General features: G+C 41.2%; 1 protein-coding gene across 2 annotated transcripts in view; it reads left to right on the plus strand.

The window, feature by feature from the left end:
* The window catches only part of Fut10 (fucosyltransferase 10), a 100,416-nt gene that overhangs the window by 34,144 nt on the left and 46,611 nt on the right, over positions 1 to 19,661 (plus strand). The gene's annotated exons all lie outside the window — the stretch shown is intronic.

The following is a 19,661-nucleotide window of genomic DNA, read 5'->3' on the forward strand; positions in this document are numbered from 1 at the left end:
TTAACAAGAACATTTTGTCTCAGGAGAGAGTTAAGGCCAAGAGTAATAGTGATTAATATATAATTTCTAGGCTTTTTTGTCTCATAAGATACATTTGAGAATGCCGGGCACCGGTGGCTCACAGCTGTAATCCTAGCTACTCAGGAGGCTGAGATCTGAGGATTGAGGTTCAAAGCCAGCCCGGGCAGGAAAGTCCGTGAGACTTTTTTTTTGGCCAGTCATAGGGCCTGAACTCTGGGCCTGGGCACTGTCCCTCAGCTCTTCAGTTCAAGGTTAGTGCTCTACCACTTGAGCCACAGCACCACTTCTGGCTTTTTTTGCTTATGTGGTGCTGAGGAATCGAACCCAGGGCCTCATGCATGCAAGGCAAGCACTTTACCACTGAGCCACCTTCCCAGCCCTCCGTGAGACTTTTATCTCCAATAAACCACTAGAAAACCAGAAGAGGCGCTGTGACTCACAAGTGGTAGAGCGATTGCCTTGAGCTGAAGAATGCAGGGACAGCGCCCAGGCCCAGAGTTCAAGCCCCACAACCGACCAAAAAAAAAAAAAAAAAGATACATTTGAGAAAACATTAGGTTTTGCTTTGTGCTGATACTGAGGCTTGAACTCAGGGCTTCATGCTCTTGCTTATTAAATTTTCTCCTCTAGGCTGTCACTCTACCACTTGATCCACACTTTCACTTCCAGAGTTTTACTAGTTAATTTGAAATAAATCTCTTGGGCGGGGAGGATTTGGTGGGGGGGGCTTCGGGAGGATGGGGAGGAAGGGAAGGGGAAACAAAGGAGGAGGCTACAATGCTTGATAAGAAATGTACTCATTATCTTGCCCATGTAATTGTAACCCCTCTGTATGGTATTTTCATAATAAAAAAAATAAAGACACTCAAGGGTGAAGCAATGCAACAGAGATACTCAAAAGGCACTATGTTGAAAATGAACTTTACAACTTGGAGGGGGAGGGGACTAGGAGTGGGAGGGAAAGTGGGAGAAAAAAAGGGAGGGAATAACAATGTTTGACAAGAAATGTACCCATTACCTTACTTTGGAAACTGCAACCCCTCTGACATTACTCTTATAAGAAAATAAAATAAACTTCAAAAAAAGAAAGAAAGAAAAACTGAAAACAGTACAATAAAAAAAATCTCAACCTCATGAGAAGCTAGAATTACAGGAGTGAACCACCAGTGCCTAGCTACCGATTACATTTTAATAGTACTTGGTTGTCAACCTTTTCACTAAAAAAGAAAATAAAGAAATAATTGGAATCTTGCTAACTTTAACTTGATACAAGGGCGGAGGCTTTAGTGATCCTAGTGATGATCAGTTTGAAGGGTTGTTCGGTAAGGACTAGGGGTGGTCTTAGCCTTGTTTCTCACCTAGTCTTTCTCTTTTTAAGCCATCTCTATCCATGTAAAAACAGAATGGAAGAAAGAGCCAAAGTGGCTGAAAGTCTGACCCTATTTCTCATGTTACTTTTAAAACTTTCCAAGGAAGCAGAGAAAGTTCAAGTGCCAAAGTCAGGCAGGCACTTTCCTCCTGACTGGCATCAGGAGGCAGAGTACTGATTTCAAGACTGCAGCTTCAGTACTTTGGGCAGTGGAAATGCTGGCAGTGATCCAATTCTTAGCAGATTCTCTGATACCCAGAAATCCTAGGAACACAACCACAGCTTTAGCTGACATGTTTCTCTTTTTTCTTAAAAATTAAAAAACAAAGCCAGGTGCCTGTGGCTCATGCCTATAACCCTAGCTATTCAGGAGTCTGAGAGCAGAGGTGTTTTTAAGCCAGCCCAGGCAAGAAAGTCCATCATACCCTTATCTCCCATTAAGTACCAAAAAAGCTGCAAGTGGAGCTGTGGTTCAAGTGGTAGAGTGTTATCCTTGAGCAAAAAGGGCATACACACACACATGCACATGCACATGCACACAGAGCAGGGCTTGAGACATAGCTGAAGAAGTAGAATGCTAGCTGAGAAAGCAAACTGAGCAAACATAAAGTCTCCTGAGTTCAGGCCTTGGTACTGGCAAAAATATTATATTATGATTTATTTATTTTTGGTACCAATTTGGGACTTAAACTGAGGGCTTGGGCACTGTCCCTGAGTTTTTGTGCTCAAGGCTAGTGCTCTACCACTTGAGCCACAGCTCCACTTTTGGCTTTTTTGGTAGTTAATTGGAGATGAGTCTCATTTACTTTTTTGCCCAGGCTGGCTTCAAAACTCCATTCTCGCTGGGCGCTGGTGGCTCACGCCTGTAATCCTAGCTACTCAGGAGGCTGAGATCCGAGGATCGTGGTTCAAAGCCAGCCTGAGCAGGAAAGTCTGTGAAACACTTATCTCCAATAAACCACTAGAAAACCAGAAGGGGCGCTGTAGCTCAAGTGGTAGAGCACTAGCCTTGAGCTGAAGAGCTGAGGGACAGCGCTCAGGCCCAGAGTTCAAGCCCCACGACCGACAAAAAACAAACAAACAAACAAAAACCTCCATTCTGAGGTCCCGCCCTCCTGAGTTTCTAGGATTACAGGCATGAACCATTGGCATCCAACTACCTGAGGGACTTTTTAATACATATATCAAAACCAAATAAATAAAATACGAGTCAGGTCATAAAACCCCTGCCTAAAACTGTCTTTAGTATGTATCAAACTTCTTAGAGAGAGGTATGTATCTCAGTGGTAGAGACTTGCCTAGCGTGTACAAGGCTCCAGGTTTGGTTCTTGGTGTTGGAAATATATAACTTCTCTGTGATGAAGCCCTGGGTGACAAGGCTCCTATTCAAATCTCACCCCATTTTCCTTTCCTCAGCTCCCCCACCCCATCTTCACAGGACTGAGACCTGGGTTTGATCCCTAGCAATGAGAAAACAAAAGCAAGAACAAGTAAAAAATAGAGTGCTGCCTTGTAGCACCAGAGAACCCTGGGAGCTGAATTAGACATTGGGCTGGACATAGCAGGGTGGGGAAGCAGATTTGGCTTTCCCTCTGTCATTCTACCCTCACTCTCTTCACATGCTGCCTTCTGTGGATTCTCTTCTCCTCTGTGGTTACCTACATTGCTTTGGTTAGGGACTAAGGAAAGATGGCGAATAGAAGGATTCAATTGAAGAGACTGCAAAATAGCCTGCTGCAGGCTATTTTTGAAATGGATTGCCAGTGGATGATTTTAAGTGTATGGTTTATACTATAGGGAAATTTATCAAAAGTAAATGTTAGTGCAAATTTCTTCTGAAATGCTTGTTTAGAGATTTTGATTATCCTAATTATCATTCTGAAGATCTTTTTGTAGTTTTAAAAATGCAAATAAGGGGCTGGGAAGGTGGCTCAGTGGTAGAGCGCTTGCCTGGCATGCATGAGGCCCTGGGTTCGATTCCTCAGCACCATATAAACAAGAAAAAAAAAAACCCAGAGTGGGCACTGTGGCTCAAGTGGTAGAGCACTAGCCTTGAGCTGAAGAGCTGAGGGACAGTGCCCAGGCCCAGAGTTCAAGCTCCACTACCAGCCCCCCACATTGCTACAATGGGTGAACCTATATCCTGATTTTGTTTTTTCCCCTCCCCTCCCTAAATTAGAAAAGTGTATATACAAGATGCAGGGCACCAGAATCAAATAGAGTGAAAATAGGAGTTATACCATGGGGGAGGAACATACCCTCAAAAAACAAAAAAAATCACATTGTACATTATAAATACATTAAAAACAATGGCAAGAAAGAGAAAAACCATTTGTGTCCCTATCTTAGGGTTCATTTCCCTTAACATCATCTTATATGGTCATATGTTCATAGCTTTTGACCTTTTCTGCTTGTCCTAGACATATACTAGTTATTGCAAATAAGGGAAACCATGGGACCTATGTTTCTTTGGGCCTGGCTTACTTCACTTAATATAATTTTTTCCAAGTCTTTCCATTTCCTAACAAATGGGGCATACCATTGTTTCTGGTGGAGGCATAGAATTCCATTGTATGTATGTATATATGTATGTATGTATGTATGTATATACATACATACATATATATATATATATATACATATCACATTTTCTTGATCAATTCATCTACTGAGGGACATCTGGGTTGGTTCTATATCTTAGCTATGGTAAATAATGCTGCAATAAACATAGTTGTGCCTGTAGCTTTAGTATACCCTTGTTTGTGATCATTTGGGTAAATGCCCCAAAGTGGGATTTCTGGGTCATAGGGGAGCTCTATGTGGAGTCTTTTGAGGAACCTCCATACTGCTTTCCAAAGTGGTTGAACAAGTTTACATTCCCACCCACAATGCAGTAAGGTTCCTTTCTGTCCACATCCCCTCTAGCATCTGTTATCATGCCTGCTAATTTTTTTTTTTTTTTTTTTGGGTCCGGTCGTGGGGCCTGAACTCTGGGCCTGGGCGCTGTCCCTCAGCTCTTCAGCTCAAGGCTAGGGCTCTACCACTTGAGCCACAGCCCCACTTCCGGCTTTTCTTTTCTGCTTATGTGGTGCTGAGGAATGGAACCCAGGGCCTCATGCATGCAAGGCAAGCGCTCTACCACTGAGCCACCTTCCCAGCCCCCTGCTAATGTTTTATGACTTAATATAAACTCTTTAGTTTCATCATGGGAATTTGTAGTGGTATTCTTGGTTTATGACCTATTATTTATCAAACATGTCTCTGTTTTGATAACAAAATATCTCATTGTAGCATTACGACTTTTCTATTTCTTTCTTTGTTTTTGGCTGTACTTGGATTTGAATATAGGCCTTCTCAGGCTTTCTTGATTTGTTTGTCAAGCTGGTGCTCTACCACTTGAGCCATGCCTCTAGCCTGGCTTTTTGCTAGTTATTTTGGGGATGGTGTTTCTTGGACTTTTCTGCCTGAGCTGGCTATGAGCCACAGTCCTCCAGATCTCAGCCTCTTTACTAGATAGAATTAGAGACATAAAACATCAGCACTTTGGACAGTGTGTCTTTTAAAAAATAAACCCTCTTTAACACAGCCTATGCCAAGAATCTTTTTTTTTTTATTGTCTGTGATATACAGAGGGATCACAGTTACATAAGTAAGGCAATAACTATATTTCTAGTCAAACTTGTTACCCCTTCCCTCATTTTTCTCCTGATGCCCTATCCTCCTTCCCCAAGTTGTACAGATCATTTCCAACGTACTGTCTTGTGTATATCGCTGTTGCATTGGCTCCCCCCTGTCCTTTGTCTCACCATTCTTGTTCCCCTTCTCTTACCTAATTCAAATAAATGTATACACAATATGAAGGTACTAAAATCAAATACAGTGACAACAGAGTACATACCATAGGGGGAAGAACATACAAAGGATACAAAAAAATCACATAGTTTATTAGAACAACAACAAAGAATACACCTCTTGTGTCCATATCTTGGAGTTCATTTGGCATCCAAGAATCTTTTGCATTGTAATTGGAAAAAAGTAACTGGCAGTACACATTTTGATATTTCCTAAAAAAGAATTCTGCAGTTAGGTTACTCTTGTAGCCATATGTGCACAATCAGTTTTCTTTCTTTCTTTTTTTTATTTTTGGGTCCGGTCATGGTCCTGAACTCGGCCTGGGCGCTGTCCCTCAGCTCTTCAGCTCAAGGCTAGCGCTCTACCACTTGAGCCACAGCGCCACTTCTGGCTTTTTTCTTTTTGCTTATGTGGTGCTGAGGAATCGAACCCAGGGCTTCAGGCATGCAAGGCAAGTGCTCTACCACTGAGCCACCTTTCCAGCCCCGACAATCAGTTTTTTGAGTAGCATTTCAATGTTGAACTTACACACACTGTGTTAATCAGGTTTTGTTGCTGTGACAAAATACCTGAGATAAATAACTTATAAGTAGGAAAGGTTTGTCTTGGGTTGCAGTTTCAGAGACTTCAGTCCATGGTCTCTTCACTGTTCTTTTTGGGTCATGGTGAGGCAGAGCATTGTGGTAGGGATGTGTGACAGAGGAGACTGCACATCTCACGGAGGCAAAGAATGAGATAGGAAGGGTCTAGAGTCCTAATAGCCCTTTTATGAGCATGTTCCCTCCTCCCTCCCTCCCCCCACATGCCTATCTTCCTTCTGCTAGGCCTAACTTTCTAAAGATGCTACCACCTTCCCATAGTGAGCCACAAGCTGATGACCAAGCATGTAGTTAATCAGACAAGACTGCTGTGGCCATGTGAGGACTTCTGGTCTGCTCTCCAAGCTTCTGTGTTATTGTGTGGGATGTCTGTTTAAGCAAAGGTGCAATGTGAACACCTGGGCCAATGCTTGGCAAAGTGAGTGGCAGACACTCATCTGTAGCAAGACTGTGTGCCCATTCATCTAGGTTGGCCCAATTTTTGTCTGCAGTCCCAGCATTCTCTCCACTTGGTGCCCTCAGTCACTGTGTAAAGTGTCCCAGTTGCAAGCTGGATGTGGTGGCATATGTCTGCAATCCTAGCCCCTTAGAAGGCTGAGGCAGGTAGATCCTGAATTCTAGGCCTAATAGCAAAAGGCTTCATGTCAAAAAAGGAAGTATCCCAATGTGTCAGTGGTACAGTGGGCCCTGAGAGGGACACTGAATTCTCAACAGAGCATTCCCTGGGCTTGGTAGGACTTCTTAGGGCCAGATCATAGCTAAACTAACAGCTAGGTCTATCTATACAAATACAAGCAGCAGGACTCTTGAGGCCAGAGAATCAGAAGACAGAAACCACATGGTTTACAGATGGAGAAGAGTACAGAGTACATTGGTGGTCGCCTTTGGCTCATGCCTGTAATCCTAGCTACTCAGAAGACTGAGATCTGAGAATTGCTATTTGAAGCCATTCCCAGGCAAGAATGTCCATGAGACTCTTACTTCCAATTAATCACCCCAAAATACCAGAAGTGGAACTGTGGCTCAAGTGGTAGAGCACTAGTCTTGAGCACAAAAGGTCAGGGACAGTGTCCAGGCCCTGAGTTCAAGCCCCAGGATCTGCACAAAAAAATAAAACAAATAAACCATCCCCACAAGAGTACACAATACACTGGGTAAGTGGAAGATGTAAGAATTCTGAGATAGACATGGCTTTGTGTTAGATTAGGTGACTCCATTGTTTTCCCTTTATGATCAGTGGATAGGGTGTGGGGACAAACTCCTAGCACAAAAGTCGAATAGAGTTAGTCTCCATTTTCGCTTCTAGTATTTTTCTACTCTACAGTCCACAAACATAAATGCTTATTTTTCCATCAGTCCATTTTATTTTCTTTATAATCTCTTTAAGTGATCTTCAGGTAATACTGTTTCTAAAGTTGGAGAGTGCTTACAAATAGTTTTTATTAAAAACTTTCAATGCAAAAAAACACAATGCCTATGTGCATCTGATCATAGAAAACAATACTTACTGAAATGAACTCCAGGAAATGAAAACAAAACATTTTTTCTTTGTTGCTGTTTTTGTTTTCTTTTCTTTTTGTTCTGTTTGTTTTGGAGAGTGTAAAGGGGGGCACAGAAATGGAAGGACAAAGGGTGAACAAATGCATCACTGGTACTCACTGGACACCATGTTGAAAATGAGCTACATAACTGGTGGGTGGCAATGAGAAGGAAAACTGAGAGACAGCGAGGGAAGGGATGACATTGTCAGAAAGCAATGTACTCTTTACCTGACTGTAACTGTAACCCCTGTGTAATCACTTTATAATAACAATTAAAAAATTAAGAAAAAGTGGCTAGGAATGTGGCTTGGTGGTAAAGTACTTGCCTAGCATGCACGAAGCCCTGGGTTCAATTCCTCAGTACCACTTACACAGAAAAAGCTGGAAGTAGTGCTGTGGCTCAAGTGGCAGAGTGCTAGCCTTGAGCAAAAGAAGCTCATGGACAGTGCCTAGACCCTGAGTTCAAGCCCAAGGACTGGCAAAAAAAAAAAAAAGTGAGGGGCAAGTAAAACACATATACACACAAATGCTTTTTTTTTAGTAAGTTTTTTTTTATTGTGAAAATACCATATAGAGGGGTTACAATTACATGAGCAAGGTAATAAGTACATTTCTTTTTTTTTTTTTATTGTGAAAATACTGTACAGAGGGGTTACAATTACATGGGCAAGATAATGAGTACATTTCTTATCAAGTATTGTTGCCTCCTCCTTTCTTTTTCCCCTACCATCCCTGTCCTCCTGCCTCCACAATTACACTACCTCGGCCCCTCCCCACCCACCCCGCACTCCTCCCCCCACCCCCAGCCAAAGTTCTAAAGTTCGTTTGCATTTTGTACATGTCATTGTTGCAATGGGTCCACCTGTAATCCTATTTAAACAATTTTCTTTTTTCCCTTCCCCTTCCCAAATTATACCAACATCAAATACAGTGAAAACAGGGGTTATACTGTGGGGGAGGGACATACAAAGCAACAAAACAATCACCTTATAAATATGTTAGAAACAATAGCAAGAAAGAAAAAAAAAACACTTGTGTCCTTATCTTGGGGTTCATTTTGTCTAACATCATCTTATCTGACCTTTTCCACTTGTCTCAGACGTATACTAGCTATTTGCAGTAAGCTATTGCAAATGAGACCTATGTTTCTTTGAGCCTGGCTTACTTCAATACTTTTTTCATATTTGAAAATTTTTATGTTTTCATAATAAAAGATTTTCAAGGAAAAATAGAGTAATAGTATAGCTCACATGAATGTTACAAATACAGAATAGGAAATATAAAAAAGTATGATAGTGGCTATAATAGGATTTAAAATATTTATTTTCCATTTTCATTCTCTCGTTCTTGTTCATGTTATTGATTGTCCTCTTCTTCCTCCTCCCCTCCCCCCCCCCCTCCTCCTCCTCTTTCTTCTTCTTCCTCTTCTTTTTTTTTTTTTGGTTGGTCCTGGGACTTGAACTCTGGTCCTGGGCACTGTCCCTCAGCTCTTCAGCTCAAGGCTAGCACTCTATCACTTGAGGCACAGTGCCACTTCTGTTTTTCTTGTGGTTTATTGGAAATATGAGTCATATACCCAGTCTCCCTTTGAACCATGATACTCAGATCTCAACCTCCCGAGTAGCTAGGATTACAGGATTACAGGCATGAGTCACTGGTACCCAGCTCTTTTATTCTTTCATATTCTCTTTCTCTCTTTTTCTCTGTCTCTCTCATTCCAACCCCCCCCTCCCCCGTCTTCCTTTCTCCCAAGAAACAATTCTTGTATTGTTCTACAGAGGTTAAATTGCACATTGTCTTAGCAGGGTTTGTGAAAGATCAATCCCTCTTTCCAGAGAAATCAAATGCCAGTAGATGACAGAATCTTCAGGAGCCAGGGAAACCTTAGGTAATTGGCCTTTCTGCTAGGGAGGGAATTTGGATTCTCTGGGGAGAAGCCAGCCCAGGCAGCCCCAGAAGCATGGCTTTGGGAAGGGATTAGAGAATTGTTACAAGGCCCAAGTACTGTTAGAGAAAGGTTTCAAATGCAAGCAAATTAAAGGTGTCACCAACCACAGTTACATAAGCCAGGTAATGAGTATATTTCTTTTTGGACACTGTTATCCTTTCCCTCACTCTCTCCTAAGTTTTCCCTCCATAATTCTTTGCATTTCTGGAAAGTTTATTGGAAATTGAAACTAAGCAAGGAATACAAGATTTGCCTTTATGTATGAGTTTAGATTCAGAGCTTGGTTAGGTAAAATGAGGGTTTTTGATTTTTTGATTTTCATGAGTCATTCTTGGAGTTGTACTGGCCTCCCTGTAGCTTTCTACTGTTTCAAAGTGACAGTTCCAAATCACTCTGAAGCACCTGTCCCCCCTCCTCAGTGTGAAAATGTTCCAAAAAGCTTCCCGATAGGTCCCACAGTCCCAACAGGGTCTGCTGTGATTTTTTTTTTTTTTGGTTGATGTGGGGCTTGAACTCAGGGGCCGGGTATTGTTCCTGAGCCTCTTTGTGCTCCAGGCTAGCTCTCTACCATTTATTTGTTACACAGCACCACTTCTGGTTTTTGAGTGGTTAATTGGAGATAGAGTCTCATGGGGACTTTTCTGCCTGGGCTGGCTTTGACCCATAATCCTCAGATCTCAGCCTCCTGAGTAGCTAGGATTACAGGGGTGAGCCACCAGCGCCCATCTCTGCTGTGAGTTTTGATGTCCTAAAGGCTAGTGGGTTGGAAATTAGTTCCCAGTGCCACAGTGATGGAGATCATGAGGGCTCTGTCCTTGTGTATGGCTAATGTATGTCCTCACAGGAATTGGGACAATTACATTGGGAGTGAATTGGAAAGTGAGTTGGGTATTTCCTGCTCTGCTCACTCCCCCAGAGTGATGCCCTCTGCCAGATAATGACTAAGCAAGCAGGCCCTCACCAACTAAGCCTCTCTGTCTTGTACTTTCTGGTCTCCTGAACTGTAAGCCAAGCAAATTTCCCCATAAATGTCACAGTTTGTGGTATTCTGTGACAGTAGTGCAAGAGACTAAGTAAGATACAGTCCTGCTCAGTGTGGAGATTCCTAAGACATCTCCTCCAGGAAATTGGACTGGCAGCCCACATGCAGGTAATTCACACATACATGCCTTCCTTCACTCCAGACCTCTGAGCTCCAGGCCCAAATAACTCTTTGTGTGCTTGCTATCTGTTTTGAGAGTCACACACACACCTCAGGCAAATCCAGAAATGAAAAAGCATTCTCAGAACTGCTTGTTTATCTAATTCATTGTAAGTTTTTTTTTGATTATACACTATTTCCTTTTTAGAAGGAGGCAATATTTAGGTTTGAGCTCTGCCCTTGCATTTGCCAGGTACTCTTACTGCTGAGCTCTGATTTTTGCTTGTTTTTGAGATATGGTCCTGTTTCCTGCCTGGGCACAAGCCTAGGCACCATTCACCTATGTCAGCCTTCCTGCACAGCTAGAATCATGGGCATGCACCAATTGGGTCCTACTTTTCATTCAGAAGGTCTTTCATGAACTTTTCTGCCCAGGAAGGCCTTAAACCATGATCTTCCCAGTCTCAGCTTCCAAAGTAGCAAAGATTTAAGCCTTGAGATACCAGTGCCTAGATTCTATCTGCCCCTGTACTGAGGGTGGAACTCAGGGCCTCAGGAATGCTACACAAGTGTTTCACCTCTGAGTTAGGTCCCTAGTCCTCTACACGGTTTCCTAAATACTGAAAAGATTTCTAAATGTTTTCTTTCTTTCTTTTTTTATTGTGAAAATACTGTACAGAGGGGTTACAATTACATTGGCAAGATAATGAGTACATTTCTTATCAAGCATTGTAGCCTCCTCTTTTGTTTTCCCTTCCCATCCCTTCCCATCCTCCCCCCACCCCCCAATCCTCCCCGCTCCCCCTGCCCCCCACCAAAGTTGTAAAGTTCACTTTCGACATAATGACTTGTACATCTCATTGTTGCAATGGGTCCACCTGTATCCCTATTTAAACGATTTGTTTTTCCCCTTCCCCTCCACAAATTATACCGACATCAAATACAGTGAAAGCAGGGGTTATACTGTGGGGGAGGGACAAACAAAGCAACAAAAAAATAATCTTATAAATGTGTTAGAAACAATCGCATGAAAGAAAAAAAAACATTTGAATACATATCTTAGGGTTCATTTTCCTAACATCACCTTATCTGATCTTTTCTGCTTGACTCAGACATATACTAGATATTGCAAATAAGGGAAACCATGGGACCTATGTTTCTTTGGGCCTGGCTTACTTCACTTAATATAAATTTTTCCAAGCCTTTCCATTTCCTAACAAATGGAGCAATGTCATTCTTTCTGATGGAGGCTTAGAATTCCATTGTGTATATATACCACATTTTCTTGATCCATTCATCTACTGAGGGGCATCTGGGTTGGTTCCATATCTTATCTATAGTAAATAGTGCTGTAATAAACAGTCGTGCTGGTAGCTTTAGTGTGGTCTTGTTTGTAAACTTTCGGGTTAATGCCCAAAAGTGGGATTGCTGGGTCATAGGGTTGGACAAATGGGATTGCATGAAGTTACAGAGCTTCTGCATGGCAAAGGACATAGCTAACAAGATCAATAGAAAGCCTACGGATTGGGAGAAGATCTTCACTAGCCATACAACGGACAACGGTCTCATATCTAAAATACACTTGGAACTCAAAAAATTAAATTCCCCAACAACAAATCCTCAAAGAAACAACTTCCCAATAAATAAGTGGGCTAAAGACTTAAAGAGAGGGCTGGGGAGGTGGCTCAGTGGTAGAGTGCTTGCCTTGCATGCATGAGGCCCTGGGTTTGATTCCTCAGCACCACATAAACAAAAAGAAAAAACCGGAAGTGGTGCTGTGGCTCAAGTGGTAGAGCACTAGCCTTGAGCTGAAGAGCTGAGGGATAGCACTCAGGTTCAGAGTTCAGGCCCCACGACTGACAAAAAAAAAAAAAGACTTAAAGAGAAACTTCTCTGAAGAGGAAAGAAGGACGGCCAATAGACACATGAAGAAATGCTCAACCTCCCTAGCCATAAAAGAAATGCAAATCAAAACAACATTGAGATATTACCTCATTCCAGTTAGAATGACTAAAATCAAGAACTCTAAAAACAACAGATGATGGAGGGGATGTGGACAGAAGGGAACCTTACTGCATTGTTGGTGGGAGTGTAAACTTGTTCAACCACTTTGGAAAGTAGTATGGAGGTTCCTCAAAAGACTCCACATAAATGTTTTATTTCAAATCACTAAACTTCTTCAAATTTTGCATGAACACTTTTGAGTCTAAACTGCCATACCCTTTTATCTGGATCCACAAGATAGCATCAAGCTCCAGCTCACCCACCTGTAGCCATTCAGCCTGTTCTACTCTTCTTTCTTTACTGCACTGCCTCCTGAGTGCTAGAATTACAAGTATGTACCATGAAGCATGGCTTGTTTTTCTATTTATAATATTGAGTATAGTACTTGGCACACAGAAAGCCCTCAGTAAATTCTGTGTGCCACTAAAACAAAACTTGGAAACAATTTCATAAAAAAAATGCATGAAAGAAAAAAAATTTGAATACTTATCTTGGGGTTCATTCCACGGTATAACCCCTGCTTTCACTGTATTTGATGTTGTTATAATTTGTGGAGGGAAAGGGAAAAAAACAAATCGTTTATATAGGGATACAGGTTGACCCATTGCAACAATGAGACGTACAAGTCCTATGTTGAAAACAAACTTTACAACTTTGGTAGGGGATGGGGAGGAGGGCTGGGTTGGGGGAGCGGGAGAGGATGGGATGGGTAGGGGAAACAAAGGAGGAGGCTACAATGCTTGGTAAGAAATGTACTTACTATCTTGCCCATGTAATTGTAACCCCTCTGTACAGTATTTTCACAATTAAAAAAAAAAAAAAAAGTGTGATTGCCGGGTCATAGGGGAGGATGGGAAGGGGAAACAAAGAGGAGGCAACAATGCTTGATAAGAAATTTACTCGTTATCTAGCCCATGTAATTGTAACTCCTCTGTACAGTATTTTCTCACACACACAAAAAACAAAACAAAAAAAACAAAAAACAAAAAACTTGGTACATGATTCATGTTCAGTTCTATATAGTAACAAGAGGGGGCAGCAGAGAGCTGCCAGAGTACAGGCCTCTAGGAGTGGAGTAATCACAAACAGAAAAGCAGAGGGGGAAACGTCACTGAGGAAACTGAGAAGCAAAAGATTCGTTTATCCTGAAAAAAAGTGGTGGTGAAAGTGAGGAGCTTCTAGTTGGTACTAGGAAGGAAGCTGAAGAGGTCTCAGATGTACTGAAGGAGGAGCCACACATCCATCGCAGGGGACCATGCAGAGGCAGGCAGGCACAGGAGAAAGATTATTTTAAGGTTTATTAAAGGAGCCATATTTCCCCGCAGAGGGAGTAGCCTCCGTCCCCATTCAGGTAACAGGAGGGTCTGAGGGATAGGATGTAAGGTAGATGGGGGTAATGGTGGGTCTGGGTGGAGAGAGGGAGGGGCCCGCTGTATGGAGGGAACTCCAGGAATGGGAGAGGGCTCAGCTCTGGGTGGAGCTGAGGACCAAAGGTGAGCATAATACTAACATGTACGAGTTTCTCTAGCTTGTGGCCAGGCTTCTAACTTTGCTGGAGTCCTTTCCAGGATTGGGAAGAAGACTGGCCAAGTACACCTGATACTGGAATGATACAGACCGTGTAATAAAGTAAAGGTACTAGCTCTGACTTCTTAGAATATCTTTGCTTTTGGAAGCTCCTGGGAGGTGGTGGCAGTTCTGTCTCTCAGTGAGTTGTGAGCTAGATTTTGGGCTACAAGGAAGACAAGAGAGGTTAGAAACTCAACATTTCCCAGATACCTTCTTGGTAGCAGGCACACAATAGTCTGATAGGCCAGTGTTTCCTTCATTTGAAAGATGAGGGTGACCAAGAGAGTTAGGGTAATGTATATTCATATTCATTCATGGTCATTTGGCTGAACTGATTTTTTTTACAAAGGAAAAAAACCACTTGTGTCCCTATCTTGGGGTTCATTTTGCTTAACATCATCAAAAGCTTGGATATGAGCTTTTGTCCTTCCATTTCTGTACCCCCTCTTATCCTCCCAAAGACAGATTTTTGTTAAGCTTTGCCTAACGAGAAATATGCCCTTTTCAATTATGTGTTATATTGGTGGATGAGAATTTGTATTAGAGGGGTTGAGGATATAACTCATTGGCAGAAGACTTTCTTAGAATGTTTGAGGTCTTGGCTTTGATCCTTCAGCACTACAAAAAATAATTACACTAAAAATGATTATTCCATTTTACTTGTTTGTTGGCGTCTGGGAATTTGGATCAACTGTAAGTATGAAATACTGTATTTTAGTCTGACAGTTTGTTATCTCTGATTGCCAGTAAATAGTGAGAATTTGAAGTGTCCAAGCTGTATATGGTATATGTGTGAGGAGAAAACTTTCAGAATTGTCCTCTTGCTTTTGTAGTGAAGGACATAAACTTTCTGTGAGGTTCTCTCAGACAAAGTATCAGGTGGTTACCAATGTAGAGAATAGTAGCTTTGCTCACAGACTATGAACCAGCATAGAATAACTTTGTAGCCAAGTTAAAGAATTTCTGTCCTTGAACATAGCTGCCAGAGAAGGTAAGGTTTTATGAGATGCTCTAGAGAGAGTACCTCTCAATAGAGCACACCCACCCTTCCTGAAGGTAACTGTTCTTTGCCTGGTAAACCATAGGCCAAGCCCTTCCTGATTAGCAAAGCCCAGTGTGGGCAGGAAGCTGAAGCCTTGTGATTCAAAAACATCACTTTGAGCATCTGAAAAACTGATGGTATCAAGGAAAGTATAGGATGAATTCTTCATTATCTATCAGCAGAGGAAGAGATCTTGGAACTCAATTGTATCGGATTTAGACAGGGAGAAATATGCAATTTTATCAAATAGTAAATAATACTTAAAAAGATCATTCTTCTCATTGCAAAGAAAAGAGTGTGGTGAAAGAAAGAGATTGCCATGGTTTTTGTTTTTTTCTTTCTGAAGTGGTTGGGAAGCTTGTGGTGGATCTTTTGTCATTTACTGACTCCATTTCCATGTGATGATGTCATCTGCCCTCATTCCCTTGATAATTTGTGTTAAGCAGTTGTTAATAGTCACTGTTCCACTAATGGAATACTTGATTGCCTACAGATGACAAAATGAGTTCTGAAGCTGTCATTGCCAGGTTGCCTTTACTGCTATTTGAGAGTCAGACTGTGGTCAGCACTGAGGTTGTGCTGGAGGAGTGTCTTCAAATTACTGAGGACACAAACAGAATTCTTTCCACTAGCAGTTAGTCTGAAGCTCATAGCTTATTTCCCAATTAATTAGCCATTAACTAGGATCCTGTCATCAAATCCTTCTGAGTCCACAGTGAAGCCATACTATTAAACAAAGAGTCCTAACTTGACTTTTGTGCTCTTTGAATAGATTGATCACATGGAGACAGTGAAGGATCCAAGAAGAGTAAGAATGTAGAACGTGAAGGTTAAGTGAATTTCTGCTTTAGAAAATACAGGGTGCTTTCCCATGAACGACACTAGAGTGCAGTATGCACAGTGAAATCTTAAATCAGGGCACAGAAATTTTTTTTTAAGCCATTTCCAATTGTGTTTTTCTAAAATACTCAGGCATCACATCTTAATTTTTTCAACTCATTACATAAAGCAGAAGCTGAGGTTGTAATAACAGAAACATCTCAAAAAGATGAAATACTTTATTAATGTCATCAAAGTAATGCTGTACTTGATCTCAGCTAAAGAAACGTGTTACAATTTGTTTTTTATTTTGGCAGTTCTAGGGATTAAACGTGAACATGCTAGGCAAGTGCTCTGCTACTTGAGCTACATGTTTTAAATTTCATTTTAAAAATAAAAAATTTTAATTAAGAAAAGTAATTCTCATGACCTCATGACATAGGTATAACCCCAACAGTCTCAGGCAGAGGCAGGAGTATATGAATTCGAGGTTGGCCTGGGCTATGTGACAAGACTGCATTTCAAAAATAAGAATACACAAAAGAGTAGTTCTTCTTTTCCATAATTTTTATTCTATAGTATTTTTTCTAGAGTTGATGTTCTTATCTCTAAATAGTACATACATACTTTGATTTCCTGAGACAAGTGGCTATTATGTTTACTTTTAATAAAATTTTCTAGTCTCATATATTTCTATACCCTCACATCCTGTATAGCCATATTAGCTTATATCAGAAATAATTTATTACAGTATAATTGTTGTACTGTTAACTTTTCATCATGGAAATTTTCATATGCAAATAAGAGCAGATGGACTGAGAAATGCCTGTGTGCTCTTCACCCAGCTTCAGCAACGCTCAGTTTCTTCTTGCTTGGTGTTGATTATCATGCATGCATCTTCCCTTTCCATTTTCTTAAATCATTCTCAAACATTGGCATCATTAACTTACAATTACTTTGAAAATATAACTGACTTACACCAGTGATCGCATTTCTTCTTGTATGTATTTTCTGTTTTTCCCTAAAAGTAATAATTGCCTTTTTTAAAAGTCTGAATTTATATTTATTACTTATTATTATTATTATTTTTGTTGTTGGTTGTGGGGCTTGTTGGTATAGGCACTACCCCTCAGCTCTTCACCTCAAGGTTAGTGCTGTACCACTTGAGCCACCCTGCGACTTCTAGTTTCTGGTGGTTTATTGTAGATAAAAGTCTCATGGACTTTCCTGCCCTGGCTGGCTTTGAACTGCAATCCTCAGGTCTCAGGAGGAATACACCTGGAAGCCACCAACACCTGGCTTGGCTTTATCTCTTAATATATAAAAAATATATTAAGTAGACACTGGATTTCTTGGATTAATTCCATACATTTTGAATCTTTTCTTTCTCTTTTTCTGTCTTCCTATCTCTGTGTCTGTCTGTCTCTTTCTATATCACTGCCAGTTTGTTCCTCCTCTTTCCAGGGGATTTGTTTTAGTTTCTGTTCCTCTATCACATGTAAATATTTTCTTATACCACTTTCAGTTTCATTTTTCATTTACCATTTTTTTCTGTATAGATATAATAATGTAATATCTCTTTGATGGAACAAATTTTAATGCTTTTTTCCCTTTCTTTTTTTCTCTCTTTTTAATTTTCTTAGGGGTCTCTTGGGGGAGCCTGATTGAACTTGTGTGGTCCTTGGGCATCAAGTATTAGGACAGGTGATATGGACTATTTCTCTGAGCTGCTCAAGTTTCCCATAAACCTAGCTGCCAGTCTTCTGGGCCCTGAGGCTTCAATCCTTATTTTTCTCCCTGGATACTCCTTTTCATAGTTCTGGATCTCACACTACCCTTGATTGTATGCACTTCAGTGGGTACAAGTCTGGAGACTTCCATTTCAGAACTATTGAGAAGTTTTGAAACTTTCATTTCAAAACCCCTTGCTGAGAGTGCAGTGGTCACAGGCTACATGTAAGAGGTAGTTGAGTGCTCTGTAGTGTTCACAAATCCTACTCTGTAGACCTGGCTTTCATAGTCTCTCACTGCTGGGTAATACGCTTGTCATAAATTCCCAGCCTATTGGCACTACTCTGCCAGCATCTTCTTGGCTCTCTGGCCCTTGCTTTCAAACAATGCATTTAAATTTCTCATCTGATAGAATTCTTCCTTCAATTCTGTGTTCTTTTTAAAAAAATCTTTTAAAAAATTGTTATTCTAAAGGTGATGTACAAAGGTGTTACAGTTCCATGAGTCAGATAATGAGTACTTTTTTTTTTTTTGGATAATTTCACCCCTTCCTTCCCTCTCCCAGTTTTTCCCTCCCACAGTTCTGTGTTTGTACACTTTGTATCTATTTTTTCCTCTCTGTAGTCATGGGTTTTGGAGATGAACAAAGAGATGAACTTGTGCTTTTTCATTCCCTTACTTATGGCCCCTTCCTACAATCCCTCAACACCCTAGATCTCCCAAGATGGCAATGCAGGGATGTGATGAGAGATAAGGGAGGAACAAGGCTTATGACCTGACTTATGTAACTGCAGTCCCTCTGTATATTACCTTTATTATAACAGAAACAAAGATTAAAGATAAAAGAGAGAAGAATAAAGTGTTTCCTAGGGGCTTACTCCACAGGCTTCTTTCCAATGTGCCTTCCAGACCCAGAGTGTCACTGATAGCCAGGCTGGGCAGCTCCCGGGCTGGGCAATGGGAGCCTGGTGAGGCTGTGCCCGGGGAAGAACCTTCAGCATTTCTTGGTTCTTGCAGTGTTGCAGGCTCTATCGTAGAACACTGAATCCAGTGGATCAATTTAAATTCTTCTTGTGTAGTCATCGCTGAGTGTCATCTTTTGAGGCCTTTTCAAGTGGTTGGCCCTTGACTTATTCTTAATTCTCTATGTGTCACTCTCATTTTCTATAGCCTTATATCTGAAGTCTTTGAAGTTATTTTAAGGTCTCTTTCAAAACACTAACTTGGTAGTTCTGATTTCAAAGGCACCCAGCTTCAGGAATATTGAGGCATTTACCGATCCACTTCTTGAGACTAAAGATGAATGCATGCACTCAGTAAGGATGGGGTTTCAATGCAGCACTCTGTTGTTCAGTCCGTGTTCATATGTGGACCCACCGGCATGGCAAGTGTAAAGAGACTTGACTCTCCATTTCCAGTCTGTGAATCAGCATTCAGGAACTGTGGCATGTCCCTTCTGTGAGTGGTGGCTGATCAAGTAGGTTCTACGAAGAGCATTTGAGTTTGGGAGCTCTCTGTGTACACCCCGTAGAGTCGGCTTTAAGATGGTGTTCTCTATTATTCTCTCTTAGTTGGCATATTGTTGATTTAAATTCTGAATGAAGAGAGAGAGAGTGTGTGTGTGTATGTGTGTATGTGGGTGTGTGTATGTGTGTATCTGTGTGTCTTGTGTGTCTGTGAGTCTGTGTGTACTAGTAATGAGACTTGAACTCAGGACCTGATGCTGTCACGGCTTTTTTGCTCAAATCCAGTGTTCTACCATTTGAGCCATGCCTCTCAACCAAAAGCTATTTTTTGCTGGTTAATTATTTGGAGATAAGAGTCTCTCAGTTTTATCTGTTTTAGTTGGTAGAACTTCTTTTTTTTATTGTGAAAATACTGTACAGAGGGGTTACAATTACATGGGCAAGATAACGAGTACATTTCTTATCAAGCATTGTAGCCTCCTCCTTTGTTTCCCCTTCCCATCCCTTCCCAGCCTCCCCCCGCCCTCCTACCCAATCCTCCCCACCCCACCAAAGTTGT

This window comes from Dipodomys spectabilis, unplaced genomic scaffold (genome assembly GCF_019054845.1).
Source record: "Dipodomys spectabilis isolate Male_0828 unplaced genomic scaffold, ASM1905484v1 ptg000009l, whole genome shotgun sequence".
Taxonomy (NCBI): domain Eukaryota; kingdom Metazoa; phylum Chordata; class Mammalia; order Rodentia; family Heteromyidae; genus Dipodomys; species Dipodomys spectabilis.